At 39.7% G+C, this 23928-nt stretch overlaps 2 pseudogenes; one reads left to right on the top strand and one right to left on the bottom strand.

Moving 5' to 3' along the window:
• Window positions 1-2262: 2262 nt before the first annotated feature.
• Window positions 2263-3598, top strand: LOC143675504 (zinc finger and SCAN domain-containing protein 4 pseudogene; annotated as a pseudogene).
• Window positions 3599-21380: 17782 nt separating this feature from the next.
• Window positions 21381-21925, bottom strand: LOC143675503 (chromobox protein homolog 1 pseudogene; annotated as a pseudogene).
• Between the last annotated feature and the right edge of the window lie 2003 nt (window positions 21926-23928).

Below are 23928 nucleotides of genomic sequence, written 5' to 3'. Positions count from 1 at the left end.
AATTACCATCAGTGGTACTCTTCAATTCTGTGCTGTCCTCCAGACCTCCCTCTCCTGTCTTTTTTTTTCAGCTGGCAGAATTCCTTTTCGTATTTCTTGTAGGGCCATTCTCTTGTTGACAAATTCCTTCAGGATTTCTTTGTCTGTGAAAACTTTAATCTCTCCCTCAGTTTTGAAGGACAATTTGGCTGGGTACAGAATTCATGGCTGGAAGTCTTTCTCTTTCAGGATCTTGAATATATCATACTAGTGCCTTCTCACCTTTAGGGTGCTAGTTGAGTAGTCTGAACTCAGTCTTATTTGATTCCCCTTGTATGTAGCAGATTGTTTTTCTCTTGCCACTTTTAGGATTTTCTGCTTTTCTTTAACTTTTGACAGAGTGATTATTATGCATCTTGGAGAAGGCCTATTTGAGTTTATTCTGTTTGGAGTTCGTTGGGCTTTTTTGACTTGTAAATTTGCATCCTTTATGATGGTTGGGAAGTTTTCCCCCATTATATCCCAACAACTCTTCCTAGCTCTTTACTCCTCTTTTCTCCTTCTGGGACACCAATGATTCTTATGTTTGCATACATTGTTTTGACTATCATTTCCCTGCGATCCAATTCAATTTTTTTCATCTTTTTGTCATTTTCTGTTCTGAGTCTTTGAACTCAGTTATCTTGTCCTGTATATCACTTATTCTTTCTTCTGTCTCTTCAAATTTGGTATTGTATGCCTCTGGTATGTTCTTTGGTCAACAAAGGCTTTAATCTCTGTGACATCTGCTATTTTTCAAATTCCTCTTTATGCTCTTCTAGTGTCTTCTTGATCTCCTTTATGTCATTTGCTATCCCACTTATTTTATGAAGTAGAGTTGTATGAACATCTTTGGTTAGTTATTCCAATGTCTATGTCTCCTTTGGTGTTTCAATTTGGTCATTAGACATGGCTATATCTGTTTACATTGTGATATGCTTAGTGATTGTCATGGTCAGGTTCATGTATCAATTTGGCCAAGTAGTTGTTTGGTACTAGTGGTGGTAGCTGTTTGTCTGGTTGGCAAGTGCTGGCCTGTCTGTTGCGATGAGGAGATTTCATAGAATTAAATCATGATCATGTCAGAGGCATCCACAGCTGATTCCATTTGTAATCAGTCAAGGGGAGTGTCTTCTGCAATGAGTGATGCTTAATCTAATCACTGGAAGCCCTTAAAGGAGGATTCAGAGGAGAATCCTCTGAATCAGGTTCCAACTTTCTGCCTCTCAGTTCCTTGGCCTCTGCAACTAGGGCCGCCCCATGTACTGCAGAAGGCTCTCCCATGTCAACTGCATTCCTGAATTGCCAGCTGTTGCCCTCCTGTCCCTTCTCTAACTTTTCTGTGGGGTAGGGCTAATCTCGAGCTACTCAATTTAGCCCTCTTCCAGGAAGTCAGCTTGTAAAGTGTTTTAAATGAAGTTGGGAAAAACTAGCTTGTGGATTCTCTCAGAGCTGTCATGGGAGGCATGTGGTGGTGGCCCACAGGGCAGGGACAGGGGTTGGGGAAGGACAAGGAAGGGCGAGGGGACATGAGGTTGCCTTGGTGATTGCGGATCAGCTGTAGAAGATGGGGTATTCGGGAGTGTGGCCCTTGTGGGAAGGGCTGAGGGCCGGGGTCTACTCGGCTCCTGGGCCTGCCACAGCAGTCACCACATCACCCTGCGGCGGCCCCGTTATGTGTTGTCCTCTGAGCTGCCACCGCCGTAGCTGCCTCCTGTCCAATAAATTTTAACCTTTGTTCCCCCTATTTTTTTTCTATACCCCTTACCACTCCCTTTCATTGATCACTACTATTTCAATGTACCCGATTTATTTTAACATTTGTTTCCCCTATTATTTATTTATTTTTAATCCATATGTTTACTCTTCTGCCCATTCCGTAGATAAAAGGAGGACCAGACACAAGGTTTTCACAATCACACAGTCACAGTGCAAAAGCTGTATCATTATAAAATCATCTTCAAGAAATATGGCTACTGGAACACAGGTCTACAGTTTCAGGTACTTCCCTCTAGCCTCTCTAATACACCTCAAACTAAAAAGGGAATATCTATATAATGCATAAGAATAACCTCCAGGGTCAGATGAAGCAGTGCAGACACCAAGTCAGCTCTGACCAGCATCCAGCCTGGATCCAGCTCTGAGTGCCAACTCAGGAGAGATTGCCATATTTGTCTCCCAAGGATCCAAGTCAGCAGAGCCTGAATCCTCAAGGTTGAGTCTGTCTGAGAAATCTTGCTAAGCATGGCTTTGGATCTCAGAATTTCCTTTCAACATGACCCATCCAGGGGTGATCCTGGGTCAGACACTCCAGAGTCTGAGCCCACCCAAGGGCCTGGTGTCCATGAGAGAGAGGCGACCTCTAAGTTCCAGGATGCTCAGCTCAGCTATTATCAAACCACCAATGGCTCATTTGCACGGCAGGAACTCAAAAGACTCCATAAGATATTTCACTTGTGGCTGCAGCCTGAGAAACACAGCAAGGAAGAAATTATCGCTCAGTTGGTGCTGGAACAATTTGTGATGAATGGACACTGCAGAAACAAGTCCACTTTACTAAAGAAATGGAAATCAAGTGGAAGAAACCTGGAGAAACTCATGGAAGATCTCACCGATGACTGCATGAGGTCACCTGACCTTGTCCATGTCCATATGTAGGGACAGGAAGCCCTCTTCTCGGAGAATATGCCCTTGAGAGAAGTTGTTTTTCATCTCATGGAACAAATGCCAGCAGTAACCCCAAGAGAAAGCATGAAGGCAGACTTCCAGGGTCCCCAAGATATTTCTCTTCAAACAGGACAAGGAGATGGCCATAAAGAAAATGGCAGCAACATTTCTGTGAAAACCAATGAAGTAAATGACAGTATTACTAGTCAAGACTATCTAGTACCTTCTCTAGTTATTATTCAGAAAGAGAACAGCCATCAACCTGAAGAGGGGAGTGTTTCTTGGGAGAATTTGCAGAACCCCAGAAGAGCAGGGCTTGGCTCCTCCAGATCCCAGGAAGAATCCCTAGAACGACTCTCTTATCAAGATGTCCCCATGGAGGTGGAACCACAGTTTCTCCCCAGGCCAGGTCAGGCCACCCCTGAGCCTGCCCCTCCCCAAGCCACCCTTGAGCCTGTCCCTACTGACCAAAGCAGTGAGGGCAAAACCAGGTGTGCGGTAAACCAAGAGAGAGTCCTTGGTCCCCCCAAATCCTATAAATGTGAGGACTGTCCCAGGATCTTTAGATATTTCTCTCAACTAGACGCCCACCAGAGAGAGAAGACACAGGAACGAGAGACCATTTGTTTGTGCCGAGTGTCACAAGGGTTTCTTCCAGAGGTCAGACCTACATGTGCACCAGAAGATTCATGCAGCAGAGAAGCCCTTCAGGTGCAGCACGTGTGAAAAGTCCTTCAGCCACAAAACCAACCTGCGGGCTCACGAGAGAATCCACACTGGAGAGAAGCCCTACATGTGCTCCCTCTGCAGGAGAAGCTACCGCCAGTCCTCCACCTTCCACCGCCACCTGCGGACCCAACAGAGAACTAACTCTGCCCGGCCAGGAGCTGCCCCAGCTGCTGCTGCCAGCTAAGATATATTGTGTAATTATCCGGTATACCTACTTTTTCCTGCAAAATGCTAATTATGTCAATTGGGAGATAGCTACAGATTGGTTGCTTGGGTGGATTTATTAGGTGCTCCACCCTCCTTTATTATGTGATAACCTTCTTGGGAGATTAATTTTTCCTGAGGAAGACTTCAAATAAAAAAAGAAACAAACAAACAAAAAAAGAATAACCTCCAGGATAACCTCCCTCTCGACCCCGTTTGAAATCTCTCAGCCACTGACACTTTATTTTGTCTCATTTTTTTCTTCCCACTTTCAGTCTAGAAGGTTTTCTCAATCCCTTGATGCTGAGTCCCCACTCATTCTAGGATTTCTGTCCCATGTTGCCAGGGAGTTTTTACACCCCACAAGAGAGGGGGAGGGCAGTGAGTTTGCTTGCCATTCAAAGTACATTTTAACAAGTAGCTATAGCACAGATTACTAAGATTCATATGGGTTACAGTTCCACAATTTCAGGGTTTCCTTCTAGGTGCTCCAAGGCACTGGTGACTACAAAGAAATATCAATATAATGATTCAGTAGTCATACTCATTTGCTAAATCCTAACTTCTCAGTTATAACCTTCCTTCTTCTTTGATCCTTCCGCCAATCTTTAGGGATATTTGGGCTATGTCCATTCTAACTTTTTCATGTTGGAAAGGGGTGTTGACAGCATGGGATGGGGGGTGGAACTGGTTGATGTTCTTGGAGAGGCTGGCACCTCTGGTTTCAGGACTTATTTGGCCTAGGAACCATCTGAAGGTTTTAGGTTTCTGAAGAGTAAACTTAGTGTGTAAAGCTTTTGCAGGATCTCAGATAGAGCCCTGGGTGTTCTTTAGGGTTAATAGGAATGATTTTGGTTGGAGCTTGGCAAAACATGGCAATTAGCAATATCTAGCTGACAATGGTACTGATTTTTGGGATCAAGTTTGATAGAGAAATAAACCTAGGGAACAAAGAGAAATGGACTGACAATACTGCCCTTATCTCCCTCATGTTTATTTATTACATGATTAACAGACTATGGTTAGAAGCTTGTACATTACTGAACTCACTAAAGAGTGCTTGAAGCACAGACATATGCTGCTTATTTGAGATCAGAAAGCTTTACATAACAATAAAAGGCAAAGTTGATAATATATTATCAACTTTGATAATGATAATGAGCCTGATTATATTCTCACTCAGATTGAGGGTTCAATGACTTATGCTAGAATTGAAGGCAAGTATGTAATTGTACAACACATACCTGAATGCCTGGCAGTCAGTGGTCCTGCTGTGTTGTTTTAACAAATGAAGTTACAAATGGCATATGCCATTTTTCTTTATGTTATTGACATGACCAATTAAATAGTTAGACTGTAGATGTGCCCTAAAGTTGTGCATGCCCAAATCATCTTGTTCCAATGTTACTAATTTGAAATTATTTAAAACTTACTTAATTTCCCAAAGAATTTTGGTGGAAACTTTTTTTTTATTTGTACATTTCATTATCATCATTGTCCATTCTGGGCATTCTTAAGTTATACCATCTTTATCCTCTATCTTTCCTTCTGGCTTTATACATGCCCTTAGTCCTTCTTTCTCAATCATACTCAGATTCCCCTTCATTCAGTGTGTTTACAGTATTGTGCTACAATCAGGTAGTATTGTGCTACCCATTTCTGACTTTTTACAGTCAGTCTTATGGTACAATCTGTATTCCTTCAGCACCAACTACCCAATCTCTACCGTATTTCTATCTCTTGATAACCTGTGTTCTTAACTTCAACTCTTAAAAAGTTCACTCATTAATGTTAGTTCATATTAGTGAGACCAAACAGTATTTGTCCTTTTGTTTCTGGCTAATTTCACTCAGCATAATATCCTCAAGATTCATCTGTGTTGTTACATGCTTCATGATTTTATTCTGTCTTATAGCTGCCCATTATTCCATCATATGTATATACCACAGCTTGTTTAGCCACTTTTCTGTTGATGGACATTTGGGCTGTTTCCATCTCTTGGCAATCAATAACACTGCTATAAACATCAGTGTGGAAATGTATATTTATGTACCTACCTTCTGTTCCTCTGAATGTATACCTTGCAATGAGAATGCTGGATCATATGGCAATTCTATACTTAGTTACCTGAGGAACCGTTAAACTGCCATCCAGAGCAGTTGTACCATTTTACATTTCCCCCAACAGTGGAGAAGTGTGCCTCTTTCTCCACATCCTTTCTGGCACTTGCCATTTTCTGCTTTTTTTTTTTTTTTTTTTTTTGATAATGGCCATTCTAGTGGGTGTGAGATGATATCTCATTGTGGTTTTGATTTGTATTTCCCTAATAGCCAGTGAAATTGAGCATCTTCTCATGTCCCTTTTAGCCACTTGTATTTCTTCTTCCAAGAATTGCCTGTTCATGACTTTTTTTGCATGGGCAGGCACCGGGAATCGAACATGGATCTCCGGGATGGCAGGCAGGAACTCTGCCTGCTGAGCCACCATGGCCCGCCCCATGACTTTTTAAAATTGGTTTGTTTGTCTTTTTGTTGTTGAGTTGAAGAATTTCTTTATATATTCTGGATACTAAACCCTTATCTGATTTGGTTTCCAAATATTGTCTCCCATTGTGTAGGCTGCCTTTTTATTTTCCTGACAAACTCTTTGACACGCAAAAGTTTTCAATTTTGAGGAGATCCCATTTATCTATTTCTTTTTTCAGTGTTCATGCTTTGGGTGTAAGGTCTAGGAAACTGCCTCCTATTAAAAGATTTATAAGATATTTCCCTACATTTTCTTCTAAAAGGTTTATGCTCTCAGTGCTAAAGTCTACGTCTTTGATCCATTTTAAGTTAAGTTTATATAGAGTGTGAGATATGGATTTTTTTTCATTCTTTTGCATATAGATATCCAGTTCTCCAAATACAATTTATTGAAGAGGATGCTCTGACCTAGGTGAGTTGGATGGACTGCCTTATCAAAGATCAACTGTCCATAGATGAGAGGGTCTATTTCTGAACACTCAATTCAATTCCCTCTATCTTTATGCCAGTATCATGCTGTTTTCACCACTGTAGCTTTGTAATACGCTTTAAAGTCAGGTAGTGTGAGATCTCCCACTTCATTTCTCTTTCTCAAGATATTTTTAGCTATTTGGGGCACCTGCCCTTCCAAATAAGTTTGGTTATTTATTTTTCTCTTTCTTTAAAGTAAGTTGTTGGAGTTTTAATTGGTAATGCATTGAATTTATAAATCAATTTGGAGAGAATTGACATCTTAACTATATTTAGTCTTCCAATACATGAACATAGTATCTCCTTCCATTATTTAGGTCTCTGATGATTTCCTTTACCATTTTCTTTTAGTTTTCTGTGTATAGGTCTTTTAGTTAAATTTATTCCTAAATATTTTATTCTTTTGGCTACTATTGTAAATGGAATTTTTCAGATTGCTCATCACTAGTGTATAGAAACTACTGATTTTGGGGCATTGATTTTGTACCTTGCCACTTTGCTGTGCTCATTTATTAATTCTAGTAGCTTTGCAATAGATTTTTTTTTTTTTTTGGATTTTTGACACATAGCATCATGGCATCTGCAAACAGAGTTCTACTTCTTCCTTTCCAATTTGGATGCCTTTTATTTCTTTTTCTTGCTCTGGTTAGAACTTCCAGCAAAATGTTGAATAACAATTGTGACAGTGGACATCCTTGTCTTGTTCCTGATCTTGGAGGGAAAGCTTTCAGTCTTTCCCCATTGAAGATGATGTTAGCTGTGGGTTTTCCATATACTGCCGTTATCATGTTGAGGACATTCCCTTCTATTCCTATTCTTAGGAGTGTTTTCATCCAGAAAGGATGTTGAATTTTGTCGAATGCCTTTTCTGCATCAAATGAGATGATCACATAGCTTTTCTACTTTGATTTGTTGATATAGTGCATTACATTAATTGATTTTCCTATGTTGAACCATTCTTGCATACCTGGAATAAATCTCCCTTGGTCATGGTATATAAATTTTTTGTGTGCTGTTGGGTTCAATTTGCAAGCATTATGTTAAGGATTTTTTCATCTATATTCATTAAAGAGACTGGTCTGTAATTTTCTTTGTCTGACTTTGGTATTGCTGATGTTGGCTTCATAGAATGGGTTACTTAGCTTTCCCTCCTCTTCAATTTTTTTGAAGAGTTTGAGTAGGATTGGTGCTAATTCTTTCTTGAATGCTTAGTGGAATTCACATGTGAAGCCATCTAGTCCTGAACTTTTCTTTTTTGGGAACTTCTTGATGACTGATTCAATCTCTTTACTTGTGATTGGTTTGTTGAGATCATCTATTTCTTCTCCAGTCAATGTTGGTTGTTCATGTCTTTCTAGGAAGTTGGCCATTTCATCTATGTTGTCTAGTTTATTAGCATACAGTTGCTCATAGTGTCCTCTCATTACCTCCTTTATTTCAGCAGGGTCAGTGGTTATGTCTCCTCTTCCATTTTTTATTTTATTTATTTGCATTCTATCTCTCTTTCTCTCTCCTCTCTTTCTCTCTTTGTCAACCTAGCTAAGGGCCCATCCATTTTATTGATATTCTCCAAGAACCAACTTCTAGCTTTGTTGATTTTTTCGATTGTCTTATGTGCTGATTTGAAAGGTTTTTGTACCCTGGAAAAGCCATGTTTTAATACCAATCCAATCTTGTGGGAGCAACCATTTCTTTTAATCCCTATCCAGTACTACAAGATGAAAACTTTATTAGATTATCTCCACTGAGATGTGACTCACCCAACTGAGGGTATTAACTTTGATTAGAGGGAGATGACTACACCCATTTCAGGTGGGTCTAGATTATTTTACTGCAATCCCTTAAATGAGGAAGCATTTTGGACACAGTTAGACAGCCATGGCAAAGCCACAAGAACCACAAGAGCCCACACAGCCAGAGACGTTTGGAGATGAAGAAGGGAAAGGCCCCTAGGGGAGCTTTATGAAACAAGAAGGCTGGAGAGAAAGCCAGCACATGTCACCATATTCACCATGAGCCTTTCCAGTTGAAAGAGATATCCTGAACTTCATCGGCCTTTCTTGAGTGAAGGTAACCTCTTGCTGGTGCCTCGATTTGGACACATTTATAGATTTGCTTTAATTTGGGCATTTCCATGGCCTTAGAACTGTAAACTAGTAACTTATTCAATTCCCTTTTTAAAAAAAGACATTCTATTTCTGGTATACTGCATTCTGGCAGCTAGCAAACTAGAATATTTTAATATTGTCAATTTAATATATTTCTGCTCTAATCTTCATTATTTCTTTCCTTTTGCTTGCTTTGTGGTTAGTTTGCTGTTCTTTCTCTAGTTCTTGTATGTGAATAGTTAATTCCTCAATTTTTGCTTTTTTTTTTTATAATATAGGCATTTAAGGCAATAAATTTCCCTCTCAGCACTGCCTTTGCTGTATCCCTTAAATTTTGACGTTGTGTTTTCATTTCCATTTGCCTGGAGATATTTACTGATTTCTCTTATAATTTCTTCCTTGACTCTATTGGTTGTTTAAGAGTGTGTTTAACGACTGAGGAATGGAAGGGGAAACTATGGTATGTGTATATATATATATATATATATATATATATATATATATATATATATATATACAATGGACTACAGAGTGAATGAATGCAAGAAGGAATGAAGTTGTGAGGGTGCAACTAGGTGAATGAAACTTAAGGGCTCTATGTTGAATAAATATCAGAAACAAAAAGACAAATATTATCATGTCCCACTCATATGGACTAATTATAATATAAAAACTCAGTGAACTGAAGTCGAGAGCATGGATTATCAGGTTGGAGCCTATCGTAAAGGTTCCTAGATTGTAAGCTCTTACGGCAGTCACATATATTCAGAAGTTCTAAATGCTATTTCTAAATTCTGAGATACAGAGCTGTTTGTATGTAACTTGATCATTCCCAGAAACTTCAGGTATTTATGTGACACTCGAATCTCAAAGTTAGATCTCTGAAGCTATGAAAGTCATCAGTATGCCTTACAGGAACTGTTTACAAAATTGAAAAAGGGATCAGACTTCAACTAGAGATATGAAGGAAGCTGATCTGGATAGGACTAAATTAGATCAGAATACAGGGTGAAGTATGATATTGTTCGTATTGTAAAACTTCAACTTTTGTGTGAGGCCAAAGGGAGAGATGTTTATTTAGTGCAAAATTTATATTTGGGTAGCAAAGTAACTAATTTAACTTGTATGGTCAGCTTAGTTGAACACCGTAAGTACATGGAATCTTGAATAGGATGTGAGATTTTGTTGATTTGTCCAGGTTAGTGTGATGCCCTGATATATTCCAAAGTAGTTTGGTCAGTGAATAAAGAAGTATATGCAAAGTCTCCTTGGGGGATGGGGAGAAAGGAAGTGTGGCAGTTTGAAGGGATTTATGTACCCTAGAAAAGCCAAGTTTTAATCCTAATCGATCTTGTGGGAGCAACCATTTCTTCTAATCCCTACTCAGTACTATAGATTGGAAACTTGATTAGGTTGTCCCCAAGGAGATGTGACTCACCCAATTGTGGCTTTTTTTTTGGTAACAAACATTTTTTGCTTTAGTCTCACACGTAAGTTAAAGTTTTAAAATATGAATTACCATATATTTTCATCACCCTGCAATACTGACATTCTTTTCTTGAGTGAAGGTAACATCTTGTTGGTGCCTTAATTTGGACATTTTATAGACTTGGCTTAATTGGGACATTTTCTTGGCCTTAGAACTGTGAACTAGCAACTTATTAAATCCCCCTTTCAAAAAGTCAATCTGTTTCTGGTATATGGCATTCTGGCAGCTAGCAAACTAGAATAGGTGGAAATATTCACTTCTCCATTTGGAGAATTTCTGATATTCTTGCAAGCAGAAGGGACAACCAAATCAATAGTCTAACCCCTCAGTCTTGGGTGTGCCCCTATGAAATGTATTCCTGCAAAGGACAGGCTAAGCCTACTTAAAATTATGCCTAAGAGTCACCCCCAGAGAACCTCCTTTGTTGTTCAGATGTGGCCTCTCTCTCTAAGCCATCTTGGCAGGTGAACTCACCGCCCTCCCCACAATGTGGGAAATGACTCCCAAGGGCATAAATCTCCCTTGTAATATGGGACAGAACTCCTGGGATGAGCTGGGACCCGGCATCATAAGATTGAGAAAGCCTTCTTGACTAATAGGGCTAAGAGAGAAATAAGACAAAATAAAGTTTTAGTTGTTGAGAGATTTCAAGCAGAGTTGAGAGGTTGTCTTGGAGGTTATCCTTATGCAGATATAGATATCCCTTTTTGGTTTGAGATGTATTGGAGTGGCTAGAGGGAAGTATCTGAAACTGTTGAGCTGTGTTCCAGCAGCCTTGATTCTTGAAGACTATCATATAATCATATAACTTTTACAATGTGATTGTGGAATTGTGAAAACATTGTGTCTGACGTCCCTTTTATCCATGATATGGAGAGATGATTAAAAAAAATATGGATAAAAAGTAAATAATGGGGGGAAAAGAGGTAAAATAAATTGGGTAGATTACAATACTAGTGATCAATGAGAGGGGTAAGAGGTATGGGATTTATGAGTTTTTCTTTTATTTCTTTTTCTAGAGTGATGCAAATGTTCTAAAAAATGATCATGGTGATAAATACACAACTATATGATGACATTGTGAGCCACTGGTTGTACACCATGTATGGACTGTATGTGTGTGAAGATCTGTCAATTAAAATATATATTTTTTAAAGAGTGTGTTGTTTAGCCTCATATATTTGTGAATTTTCTGGTCCTCTGCCTGTTATTGATTTCCATCTTCATTTCATTATGATCTAAGAAAGTGTTTTGTACAATTTCAATCTTTTTAAATTTATGGAGACTTTTTTTGTGACGTGTGTATGGTTTATCCTTGAAAATGATCCATGAGCACTTGAGTAAAATGTGTATACTACTGTTGTGGGGTGTAATGTCTTGTAAATGTCTGTTAAGTTTAGTTCATTTATCAAAATCTCTGTTTCCTTATTGATTCTCTCTCTAGATGTTCTATCCATTGATGAAAGCAGGTAATCGAAGTCTCCAACTATTATGGTAGAGGTGTCGACTCCCTTCAGTGTTGTCAGTATTTGCTTCAAGTATTTTGGAGAATAAATATTTATGATTGTATATCTTCTTGTTGAACTGTTTCCTTTATTAATATATGGTGCTCTTTTTCATCTCTTTTAATTGTTTTACATTTGAAGTCTTATTTGTCAGATATTAGCATAGCTACTTCTGCTATTTTCTGATTGTTGTTCGCATGAAATATCCTTTCCCACCTTTCACTTTCAGCCTATTTTTGTCCTTGGGTCTAAAGTAAGTCTCCTATAAACAGCATTTAGCTGGGTTCTACTTTTTAATCCATTCTGGCAGTTTATGTCTTTTGATCAGGGAGTTTAATCCTTTAATATTTAACATTATTACTATAAAGACAGTACTTTCTTCTACCATTTTGTCTTTTGGATTTTATGTCATATCTAATTTTTTTCTCCTTTTACTTTTACTGATAGTCTTCATTTCTATATCCTTCTCCAGACATCTCTTTCCTGCCTTTTCCTATCTGCCTGTAGTGCTTCCTTTAGTATTTCTTGCAGAGTTGGTGTGATGGTCAGGTTCATGTGTCAACTTGGCCAGGTTGTGGTGCCCAGTTGTCTGGTTGGGCAAACACTCACCTTTCTGTTGCTAAGAGGACATTTCATGGACTTAAATTATGTCCAGATTGGCTGCATCCACAGGTGACTGCATTTGCAATCTGCTAAGGGGAGTGTCTTCTGCAGTGAGCGATGCTTAACCTAATCACTGGAAGGCTTTTAAGGAGGATTCAGAACAGACAATCACTCTTCCTGCTTCAACCAGCCAGCCTCTCCTGAGAGCTCACTGAGGACCTTCATTGGACCTGCCAGCTTGTGACCTGCCTTACTGATTTTGGATTCTTACATCCCCACGGATGCCCAGCCAACCTCTCCTGAAAGTTTGTTAAGGGTGTTCATTGGAGCTGCCAACTCGCAGCCTGCCCTACTGATCTTGGATTCTTATATCCCCATGGTTGCCCAGCCAACCTCTCCTGAGTTTGTTAAGGGCCTTCACTGGAGCTGCCAGCTCATGGCCTGCCTTACTGATCTTGGATTCTTACATCCCCATGGTTGCCCAGCCAGCTTCTCCTGAGAGCTCATTGAAGACCTTCATGTGAGCTGCCAGCTCATGGCCTGCCCTATAGACCTTGGATTCTACTTCCCCATAGTTATATGAGACACTTCTATAAATTTTATATTTACAGATATCGCCTGCTGATTCTATTTCTCTAGAGAACCCTAGCTAATACAGCTGGTGTCTTAGTTGCAAATTCTCCAAGTGATTGTCTATCTGAAAATATTTTAATCTCCCCCTCACTTTTGAAGGACAGTTTTGCTGGATATAGAATTCTTAGTTAATATAGCATTTTTTCACTTTCAGAATCTTAAATATATCATACAACTACCTTCCTTCCTCCATGGTTTCTGCTGAGAAATCCTCCACAGTCTTATCAAGCTTCACTTGTAAGTGAAGGATTGCTTTTCTCTTGCTGCTTTCAAAATTCTGTCTTTGACATTTGACAATCTGATCAGTAAGTGTCTTGTCTATTTTTATGGTGTTTGGGGTATGCTGCACTTCTTAGATCTGTAATTTTGCCTTTGATAAGAGATGGGAAATTTTCAGTGATTATTTCCTCCATTAGTCTTTCTCCACCTTTTCTCTTCTCTTCTTCTGGGAAACCCACAACATGTATATTCATGTGCTCCATGTGTCATTCAGTTCCCTGAGACGTTGCTCATATTTTCCCTATATTTTATTTTGTGTTTTGGATTTCAGATGTCCAGTCCTCTCATTCACTAATCCTTTCTTCTGCCTCTTCAAACTATTGTTGGTTTCCATCTCTTCTGTTGTGTCTTTCATTCCCACAAGTTCTGTTTTTTCAGACTTTCAGGTTCTTCTCTTTATTCACCCAATGTCTTCTTTATATGCTCCCTCAACTCAATAATTTGATTTTTTATGAGATTTTGCATGTCTGTTTGAATATCCTGAATTAGTTGTTTCAACTCCTGTATCTCACTCATAGTGTTGGTTTGTTCGTTCAACTAGGCCATAACTTTGATTTTCCTAGTATAACTCATTATTTTTTGCTGGCATGTAGGCATTTAATTTCCTTAATTAGTTTATTCTAGAGGTTGTTTTCACTCTTTTACTAAGCTTTTCTTCCTGGAGAGCTTTGTTCTCTATCTGTTCTTTGACATTCAATTCAACTTATTCTAAACCCCTGGCATAAGTTCTGTTTAACTGATTAGAATTTTTCAGTTCTTGTTTTCCTGTTTCTTGCCCTGCCTATATGGAGCCTTTTTTTTTCTTCTTTTTTTGAGGAGGGTCTCCTTAGATATTATAGATTCCAGCCAGTTTTCCCAGGACAGACCCACGTGTCAGGAGGAAGGGGTAGCCACCATCAGTTTTCTGAGGGTGAGACACAGCAGGTTGTCAGACTTTCCTGTGAAGTCTCTAGACTCTGTACTTTTGCTATCCTGCCCAGCATGTGACACTTGTCTGTCCACAGCTTTCCAGTAGCTTAAAGTGATGCAGTGCCTTTAATTTCAAGCAGACTCTCCCTGTCAGGGGTGTGATTGAGACAGAGGTGAGGTAGCAAGAGGGCTTTGACTGTTTTTATTTTTCAGCTCCTGGGGCATGAATTCCCTGAAGGAGGGCTTCCACTTGAGCTGGGACCTGCCCCCTCTTTTTTTGGGGAAGATACACTTTTTAGGGAATTAACCCCTTTCACCTGATAGTTACTTTGTTTCTCAGATAAACTTAATTTTGCCCTTGCCTGGGGCAGTTCTGGAGCCTGAGAGTGCTTCCAGTTCTGTCTAATGAGCTGTTTAAGGAGAATATAAAAAACAGAATTTTTTTTTTCAGAGTCGGACCCCCATTCCTTGGGTTTGTCAATCAAGAGCATGAGTTGGTACAAGGCTCTATGTGTGTCCAGGCTCTATGTGCCCCCTTTTCATGAGGTCCAGCCCTTTTCCAGCATTTCGTGCTGTCCAACTCAAAAAGCCTCTTTTTTTTTTTTTTTTTTTTCCCTCAGTCCTGCCCCTACTTTGCTGGGGCAAAAGCTCCTAGTTCCTTTAGTGCTTATTCCAGGTTTATCTGTGCTGGGGGCCTGTTTTCAGTAGTCAGAATTTGTTAATTAATTCCACAATGGGAGCTTAGTTGAGCTAGGCCCTTGCTGCTAGTAAAGTCTGTTTCCTTTCCCCTTGGGGAACCAGCCTGCCATGCCCATGGGGGAGGAATGCCAGCCTCCATGGCATGGGGTACTTACAGTTCTGTGTGGGGTCTCAGCCATCCCACCTGGCCCAGACTGGAGTACACTGTGTGTCTGGTCACTGATGTAGCCCCAGCAGTTGTTCTGTACCATTCCTGGGTGTTGACTAGCTGCTCTGGAGGACAAAGTAAATTCCATACCTCACTATGCTGCCATCCTGCCCTGCCTTTTTTCCTTACATCTATAATTTTGTTAAGACAGAAACTGACAGTGTGGTATGAAGCTTACATTTAAACAAAGTTTTCAGAGAAATCTAACATATGCCTACAAAGAGTTTACAATGCAACTTAGATGGTGTCAAGAACAGATAGATCTCATGATTCAGGACAAAGCATTTTGGATATCAGTTAATTCTTAGGATTTTTCTTAACATGCTTTTGTTTGTTTGTTTAAAGTGAACCACTGCCCCAGTGTAAAAGTTCAATTTCTCCTGAGACCAGAGCTACTGAAATCATTCAACCCTTGAATTGATTCAATGAAACTTGAATGCTGTCAGTGACTGAACCCTGCCACCAATGATTTCAGAGTTCAAAGTTCAAAAAGCAGAGAGGCTCCAAGAATTTACCACCCTTAGAACATGGGCCTTGTCTTTCTCTATTCTCCCACCTCCTGTATCACTCTCTTTCCTTCCCCCCCAAAACTCAGCCAGTGGCTTGGATGGACAAGCTGATATTTATAATTTAATTGGAAAAGAAAGGGTCTTCTTGTCAATTTCAAGAATTAGCACTTCAAAGAGAATGATCTGCCTGTGTATATGAGTTGTTCTAGTTTGCTAGCTGTCTGGATGCAGTATACCAGAAACAGAACAGTTTTTAAAAGGGGGAATTTATTGAGTTGCAAAATTACAGTTCTAAAGCTGTGAAAATGTTACAATTAAAGCAAGTTTATAAAAATGTCCAAATTAAGGCACGAACAAGAGGTTACCTTCACTCAAGAAAGGCCGGTGAGCTTCCGGGCCAAGATGGCAGCTTAGCAATGTGCGCATTTTAGTTCATCCTCCAGAACGACTACTAAATAACCAGAAACAGTACAGAACAGCTCCTGGGGCCACATCATGACCGGACACACAGCGTACCCCAGTCTGGACCAGCTGAACCGGCTGAGAGCCCCCCCAGAACCATGAGTTCCCCAAGCTGAGGAGGCCGGTGCCCCTCCCCCACAGGCTGCTTCCCAGAGGAGAAAGGAAAGAGACTTTACCAGCAGCAGGGGCTGAGCCCAACCAAATGCCAAGTGTGGAATTAACAAATTCTAACTACTAAAAATAGGCCCCCAGCTCAGGTGAACCTGTTTAAAGCTGAGGTCACTCATTTTTGTCCTGGAGCCAAAGGGGTAGGACTGACTGAAAAAGAAAAAAAAAAAGGAAACAGAGGTTTTTGTGGCTGTGTTTATACAAAGGTTTGACTGCCTTTGGATACAGCAGCAGGGCTTCTCAGGCGGCAACTGCCCCAGGCATAGGCAGAAACAAGCTCGTTTGAGGGCTTGTCTGGAGACTGTGCCTTCCCCAGGGGAGGAGTGAAGCCCAACTCAGGTGGATTCCCTCGCTCAAGGAATTCAGACACCAGGGCTTGGTAATTTGAAACCATTAAAACCAGCCTACAACCTCTCTGTCTCCACCATGCCCCCAGCAGGGAGAGTCTGCCAAAGTTAAAGGTACCGCATCATCTTATGCTGGTGGGACCTGCAGGCAGACAAGCACCACATACTGGGTAGGATAAGAAAAACAGAGTCCAGAGACTTCACAGGAAAGTCTTTCAACCTGCTGTGTCTCACCCTCAGAAAACTGATACAAGTGACTCTTTCCTCCTGATAGGCCAGTTTGGTCTTGGAAAATCTGGCTGGGGTCTATAATACCTAAGTAGACCCTCCTAAGGGTGGGGTGGGGGGGGGGGAAGGCATCATACAATCAGGGCAAGAAACAAGAAAACAAGAACTGAAAAATTCTCCTCTGTTAAACAAAACCTAAGCTAGAGGTCCAGATAAAGCTGAACGGAATGTCAAAGAACAGACAGACAACAAATTTATCCAACAAGAAAACCCTAGGTAAAAGAGGTGAAAGCAATCTCCAGAATAAACTAATTAAGGTAATTAAATGCCTAGGTGCTAGCAAAAAACAAGAAATCACACTAGGAAAATTGAAGATATGGCCCAGTCAAAGGAACAAACCAATAATTCAAATGAGATAGAGGAGTTGAAACAATTAATTCAGAATATACGAACAGATATGGAAAACCTCATCAAAAATCAAATCAATAAATTGAGGGAGGATATAAAGAAGGCAAAGAATGAACAAAAAGAAGAAATTGAAAGTCTGAAAAAAAAATCATAGAACTTATGGGAATGAAAGGCACGGTAGAAGAGATGAAAAAAACAATGGAAAACTACAATGGTAGATTTCAAGAGGCAGAACACAGGATTAGTGAACTGGAAGATGGAACATCTGAAATCTGACAAGAAAAAGAAAATATAGGGAAAAAAATGGAAAAATATGAGCAGGGACTCAGGGAACTGAATGACAATATGAAGTGCATGAATATATGTGTTGTGGGTGTCCCAGAAGGAGAAGAGAAGGGAAAAGGAGGAGAAAAACTAATGGAGGAAATTATTACTGAAAATTTCCCAACTCTTATGAAAGACTTAAAATTACAGATCCAAGAAGTGCAGCATACCCCAAAGAGAATAAATCCAAATAGACGTACTCCAAGACATTTACTAATCAGAATATTAGAGGTCAAAGAGAAAGAGAGAATCTTGAAAGCAGCAACAGAAAAGCAATCCAGCACATACAAGGGAAGCCCAGTAAGACTATGCGTAGATTTCTCAGCAGAAACCATGGAGGTGAGAAAACAGTGGGATGATATTTTTAAATTATTAAAAGAGAAAAACTGCCAACCAAGAATTCTATATCCAGCAAAATTGTCCTTCAAAAATGAGGGAGAAATTAAAACATTTTCAGACAAAAAAATCACTGAGAGAATTTGTGACCAAGAGACCAGCGCTGCAAGAAATACTAAAGGGAGCACTAGAGACAGATACGAAAAGACAGAAGAGAGAGGTGTGGAGAAGAGTGTAGAAAGGAAGACCGAGTAAAGGTAAAAAGAAGGAAAATTAGATAGGACATATAAAATCCAAAAGGCAAAATGGTAGAAGAAAGTACTACTCGTGCAGTAATAACACTAAATGTTAATGTATTAAACTCCCCAATCAAAGGACACAGACAGGCAGAATGGATTAAAAAACAGGACCCATCTATATGCTGTCACTACTCAAAGGACATGAGGGCAAGGACACAAACGGACAATTGCACAACAATGTTTATAGTAGCATCATTTACAGTTGCGAACAGATGGAAACAGCCAAAATGTCCATCAACAGACGAGTGGCTAAACAAACTGTGGCATATACATATGATGGAATATTATGCAGCTGTAAGACAGAATAAAGTTATGAAGTATGTAACAACATGGATGGACCTTAAGGACATTATGCTGAGTGAGATTAGCCAAAAACAAAAGGACAAATACTGTATGGTCTCACTTATATGAACTGACATTAGTGAATAAACTTGGAATATTTCGTTGGTAACAGAGACCATCAAGAGATAGAAATAGGGTAAGATATTGAGTAATTGGTGCTGAAGGGATACAGATTGTGCAACAAGACTGAATATAGAAACTCAGAAATGGACAGCACAATACTACCTAACTGTAATACAATTATGTTAAAACGCTGAATGAAGCTGAATGTGAGAATGATAGAGGGAGGAGGGCTGGGGGCATAAATGAAATCACAAAGAAAGATAGACAATAAAGATTGAGATGGTATAATCTAGGAATGCCTAGACTGTATAATGATACTGACTAAATGTACAAATTAAAAAAATATTTTTGCATGAGAAAGAACAAAGGAATGTCATTACTACAGGGTGCTGAAAACAGATGGTAATTAATATTTTAAAATTTCAATTTGTGTGAGACTAAAGCAAAAAATGTTTATTTGGTACAGAATTTATATTCTGACTAGTGCATTTCCTAATATAACTTATGTAGATAGTTGGTTGAACAACATAAGTACATGGAACCTTGGGTAGAACATGAGATTTTGTTGGTTTGTCCAGAGTGATGCCCTGATGAATCCCAGAGTGATTTGATCAGTGAGTGGAAAAGTATTTGCAAAGTCCCCTTTGGGGAATGGTGAGAACAGGGGAAAATTCAACCTCCCCAAGTTGAGTTCTTGAGAGTCTCACAAGCAGTGTGGACAACCAAAGCTATAGGCTAAGCCCCCAGTCTTGGGGTTTGTTCATATGAAACTTAACTCCACAAAGAATAGGTCAAGCCTACTTAAAATTAGGCCTAAGAGTCACCCCGAAGAGAACCTCTTTTGTTGCTCAGATGTGGCCTCTATCTCCAGCCAACACAACAAGCAAACTCACTGCCCTTCCCCTGTCTACATGGGGCATGACTCCCAGGGGTGTGGACCTTCTTGGCAACGTGGGACAGAATTCCTAGAATGAGCTGAGATTCAGCATTAAGGGATTGAGAAAAACCCTAGAATGAGCTGAGACCCAGCATCACGGGATTGAGAAAACCTTCTAGACCAAAAGGGGGAAGAGTGAAATGAGACAAAGTGTCAATGGCTGAGAGATTCCAGAGTTGAGAGGTTATTCTGGAGGTTATTCTTATGCATTAAGTAAATACCACCTTGTTATTCAAGATGTAATGGAGAGGCTGGAGGGAACTGCCTGAAAATGTAGAGCTGTGTTCCAGTAGCCATGTTTCTTGAAGATGATTGTATAATGATAAAGCTTTCACAATGTGACTGTGTGATTGTGAAAACCTTGTGTCTGATGCTCCTTTTATCTACCTTGTCAACAGACGAGTAGAACATATGGAACAAAAATAAATAATAGGGGGAGCAAATGTTAAAATAAATTTAGTTTGAAATGCTCGTGATCAATGAGAGGGAGGGGTAAGGGGTATGGTATGTATGTTTTTTTCTGTTTTCATTTTATTTTTCTGTTATCTTTTTATTTCTTTTTCTGAACTGATGCAAATATTCTAAGAAATGATCATGATAATGAATATGCAACTGTGTGATGATATTGTGAATTACTGATTATATATGTAGAATGGAATGATCATATGTTAAGAATGTGTTTCTTTCTTGTAATATTTTTTTTAAAGATTAATAAAAAAGAAAAAAATAGAAAGAAAGAAAGAAAGGCCAGTGAAGTTCAGGGTTTCTCTTTCAACTGGAAAGGTACGTAGTGAACATGGCAACCTCTGCTAGCTTTCTTTCCAGGCGTCTCGGTTTCATGAAGGTCCCCCAGGGGCATTTTCCTACTTCATCTCCAATGGTCTCTGGCTGCATGGGTTCTCATGGCTCTGTTGCTCTTTCCAAAATGTTTTCTCCTTTAAAGGATTCTAGTAAACTAATCAAGACTACCCAGAATGGGTGGAGTCCCATCTCCTCTAATCAAAGGCTAATACCCACAACTGAGTGAGTCCCGTCTCTGTGGAGATAATCTAATCAAGTCTCCAACCTACAGTACTGAATAGGGGTTAAAAGAAATGGCTGCATCCACAAGATGAATCGGGATTAAAATTGGCTTTTCTAGGGCACAAAATCCTTTCAAGCCTGCACATGCACCAATAAAAGACTTTCTCTCCTTAGTTAGTTTCCATCTCCAAATGGCAGCTTTAGTAATTTACTACCTGGCTTAGTCTTTTGTGGGAGACAGTATTTAAAGTCAGGCAAGGAACACCTTGGCTTATACATTTTAGGCATTCACAGAATTTTCATTTATGTTGCCAATGCGCATTTCTGAAGGTAAAATATTCTGGACAAAGGACTGAATCATTAGTTACTTGTTTTTCCATTGCTTTACCATTTCCTATCAGGCCCCAAGTTTCAACTAAAATTATTCTACCCATCTCCCTCCCCACTCTCCCAAAACAATACACCAGTAACAGCCAAAACCACACACATGCTGCACAGTGAAAATGCAAAGTTAACACTACTGGGAAGAAGGTTGTGGGTTGTGGAGATGTTCTTTGAATATCTACAGTATTTTTTTGTTCTCCCACACGCCATTCCCCAAGTTCTGACATTTATGGAAAGCCTTTTGCTTTTCTCAGCAAAGTGTAGAAGGGGTTGCTTTGAAACACTTATCCCCTCCTTCCCCTCACTGGGATGAGTGTGCATACTATACAGCATAGAATGGCTTTAAAAGCACTTGGGCTACTACAGGGCACAGAAATCATACTCACTGTTCAAAGGACATCTTCTCAAGCCACTCTATGGTGTCAAGACAAGTAGAATTCCTTCCCTCCCTCACTTTAAATCCACAATGGAAGTGACAGGAGTTGGTACTCAGTTAATCCTTGTCATCTTTTTTTGTCATCATTCTCTAAGGGACAGGAATGACATGTCAGCCTTTTCTCAGAAAGATATGACAACCTGTGCGCACTTGACATTGGCTTCGTCGGCAGGGACCAGGTCAGCCTCACCAGAGTTTTTCCATTTCAGTAGGGACATGAGTTCTCCACTGGAGTCTGTAGCTCCCATAATTCGCTCCGGCTCCAAACCCCAGGCAAAACCTCTTGACTTTTCTTTCTTCTTCTTTGGTTTACTCTCCTCTCCCTTATCTTCAGTATCTGAGCCAGCTTTGTGCTTGCTTCCCTCTGATTTACCTGTCTCACTTACCTGTCTTATGTGCTATCTTCCATGATTCCAAAAACTCAGCAAGGAGGTCAGGGCAATCCAGGTTCTCTTCTGGCCCATGTGTGTTGTCCTCATCTGAGAAACCCTTCCACTTCAGGACGTTCTCCACTTTGCCCGTTACCACTCAATGGTTGAGAACACTTTTCGCCACATATTCCTCTTCCTCTAGCACCTCTTCCACTTTGTTCTTGTTTTGTTTTGAGCCCATGGTGCCCAACAGCTTTTTGGTGTAAAAGGTGATGCTGCTAGGAGCGGTGCCCAGGAGCCCTAGGGGAATCAGTTCCATGCTACTGGTGCGGTGCATCTGACCAGCTGGGGAATGGAGCCCAGAAAAGTGACGAACCGGGTGGCCACTGACTAAACTGACACCCTACAGGCCTTGCCAATGACATCCCCTCTGCAGATGGTGGAATCTTAATTAAGACAAAATAGTAAAACTGTAGGTATAAAAAGGAGGTTAAAAACTATTTAGGGAAAGATAAAGGACAATTTTACTAAGCAGCTGGGGTAAAATGGTAAGAATATCACTTACCTCATAGGGGTGTTGTGGGGATTAAACAGAGTAACTCATGGAAAGCATTTTGCACATTGTTCAGGACACAGATGCTTAATAAATACTAATTTCCTTTACTCCTGCCCTTTTCTGTAGGCAATGAGCAACCCCTGAAGATTGTGAGGCAATGAAATGGTCAGAAGTATGCTTGAGGAAAATTATAGGTTCAGAGATAACAGAAGCAGCAATTCGAAGTTTTAAAAACTCTCATTTGAGCTGGGAACTACTTTGGGTCACAGTGAGTGGCCTGCTTAAGAGGCTTAAAGTGCTCTTTGCTATGCAAAGCTTTGAACCAAAGAAAATAATTTCCTTTTAACCATCTTAATTCTGGCTGTTAAAACATTTCTTTCCTAACTCAAACAATATCATATTTTCAAATTTACACTTAAGGAATGTTCTTATGGCTCATTATAAATTCCTTGGGGACGAAAATAGTCTTTTGCTTCTATTCTTAACCCCATAGAGAAATGGGCCAAGAAGAAAGGCTTAGGCAATTACACGTTGAGTTGAATTCATTTTGGATGGTTTTCCTTGTCTTAACAAGTTAGGTAGAGTTTTTATACACTGTGGTATATATAACATTATCTGCCTAATTCAGAAAGTACTCCTAGATTAAGAAAATGCCACCTCCCCTAAAATCATGTGCATGGCAGTAGTTATTCCCTCAAGTAGTATTTTTAAAAGACTAAAACATATTCCAATGGAGGTATCACTGGAAACATTTTTGGATCTTCTTTCCTTCTAGGAGAGAAAATTCTGCAAGGCAATTAAGAGGAAGGATTCAGATGCAAATGTTCTAAAAAATTATCATGGTGATAAACATACAACAAGGTAATGATATTGTGAGCCACTGATTGTATACCATGAATGGACTGTATGTGTGTGAAGATTTCTCAATAAAAAAAAAGAGGAAGGATTCAGGAGCTCTGTGCTCATGGGGTTGCTCTGCCTTCTCTGCTTGTAGGTATGTGGTCTTTGGCAGATAATCTGTTTCTTTGTCTCTAAAATGGGGATATCAATACTACCTACCTTATAGGTGTCAAGGAATACATTTAAAAAAGATATCCAGTAATCTCTTTTACCCTTTTCAAAATCTTAAACTCCTCTTGCGTTGGGTTATTTTGAAGATATACAAGTTAATTCACTTAAAGCACTTAGAACAGCCTGATTATAGTAAATGCTCAATAAATATTAGATATTAGAGTACTGTCTTCAGAATCTACAGTACTATATTAGTCACTGTTCTCTAGAGAAACAGAACCAACAGGAGATGTCTGTAAATATGAGATTTATAAAGGTGTCTCAGAATCCATAAGGCATGCTGTGAAACTGGCAGCTCCGATGAAGATTCTCTACAAACTCCAAAAGAGATGCTCACTGAATGAAGAAGCAGTGAAAAAAGTTTCTCCTCTCCCTTAAATGTCTTTGACTGATTGGATTATCTTGCTTGCAGGAGACACTCTCTTAGTTGATCGCAGATGTGATCAGCCACAGCTGCAATCAACTGACTGATGACTTAATAAACAAGTCTTCCAGGGTATCCCCTCCTTCAGTATTGCTGGGTGGAAATTTTTAAATTTTAAAAGACAATAATAAGGCATTCTGTAAGTCCACGGATGATAGTTTTGGCAGAAACATTACATGCAGGGAAGACAAAC

This window comes from Tamandua tetradactyla, chromosome 3 (genome assembly GCF_023851605.1).
Source record: "Tamandua tetradactyla isolate mTamTet1 chromosome 3, mTamTet1.pri, whole genome shotgun sequence".
Taxonomy (NCBI): Eukaryota; Metazoa; Chordata; class Mammalia; order Pilosa; family Myrmecophagidae; genus Tamandua; species Tamandua tetradactyla.
This window is presented reverse-complemented; position numbering and strand designations above follow the sequence as displayed.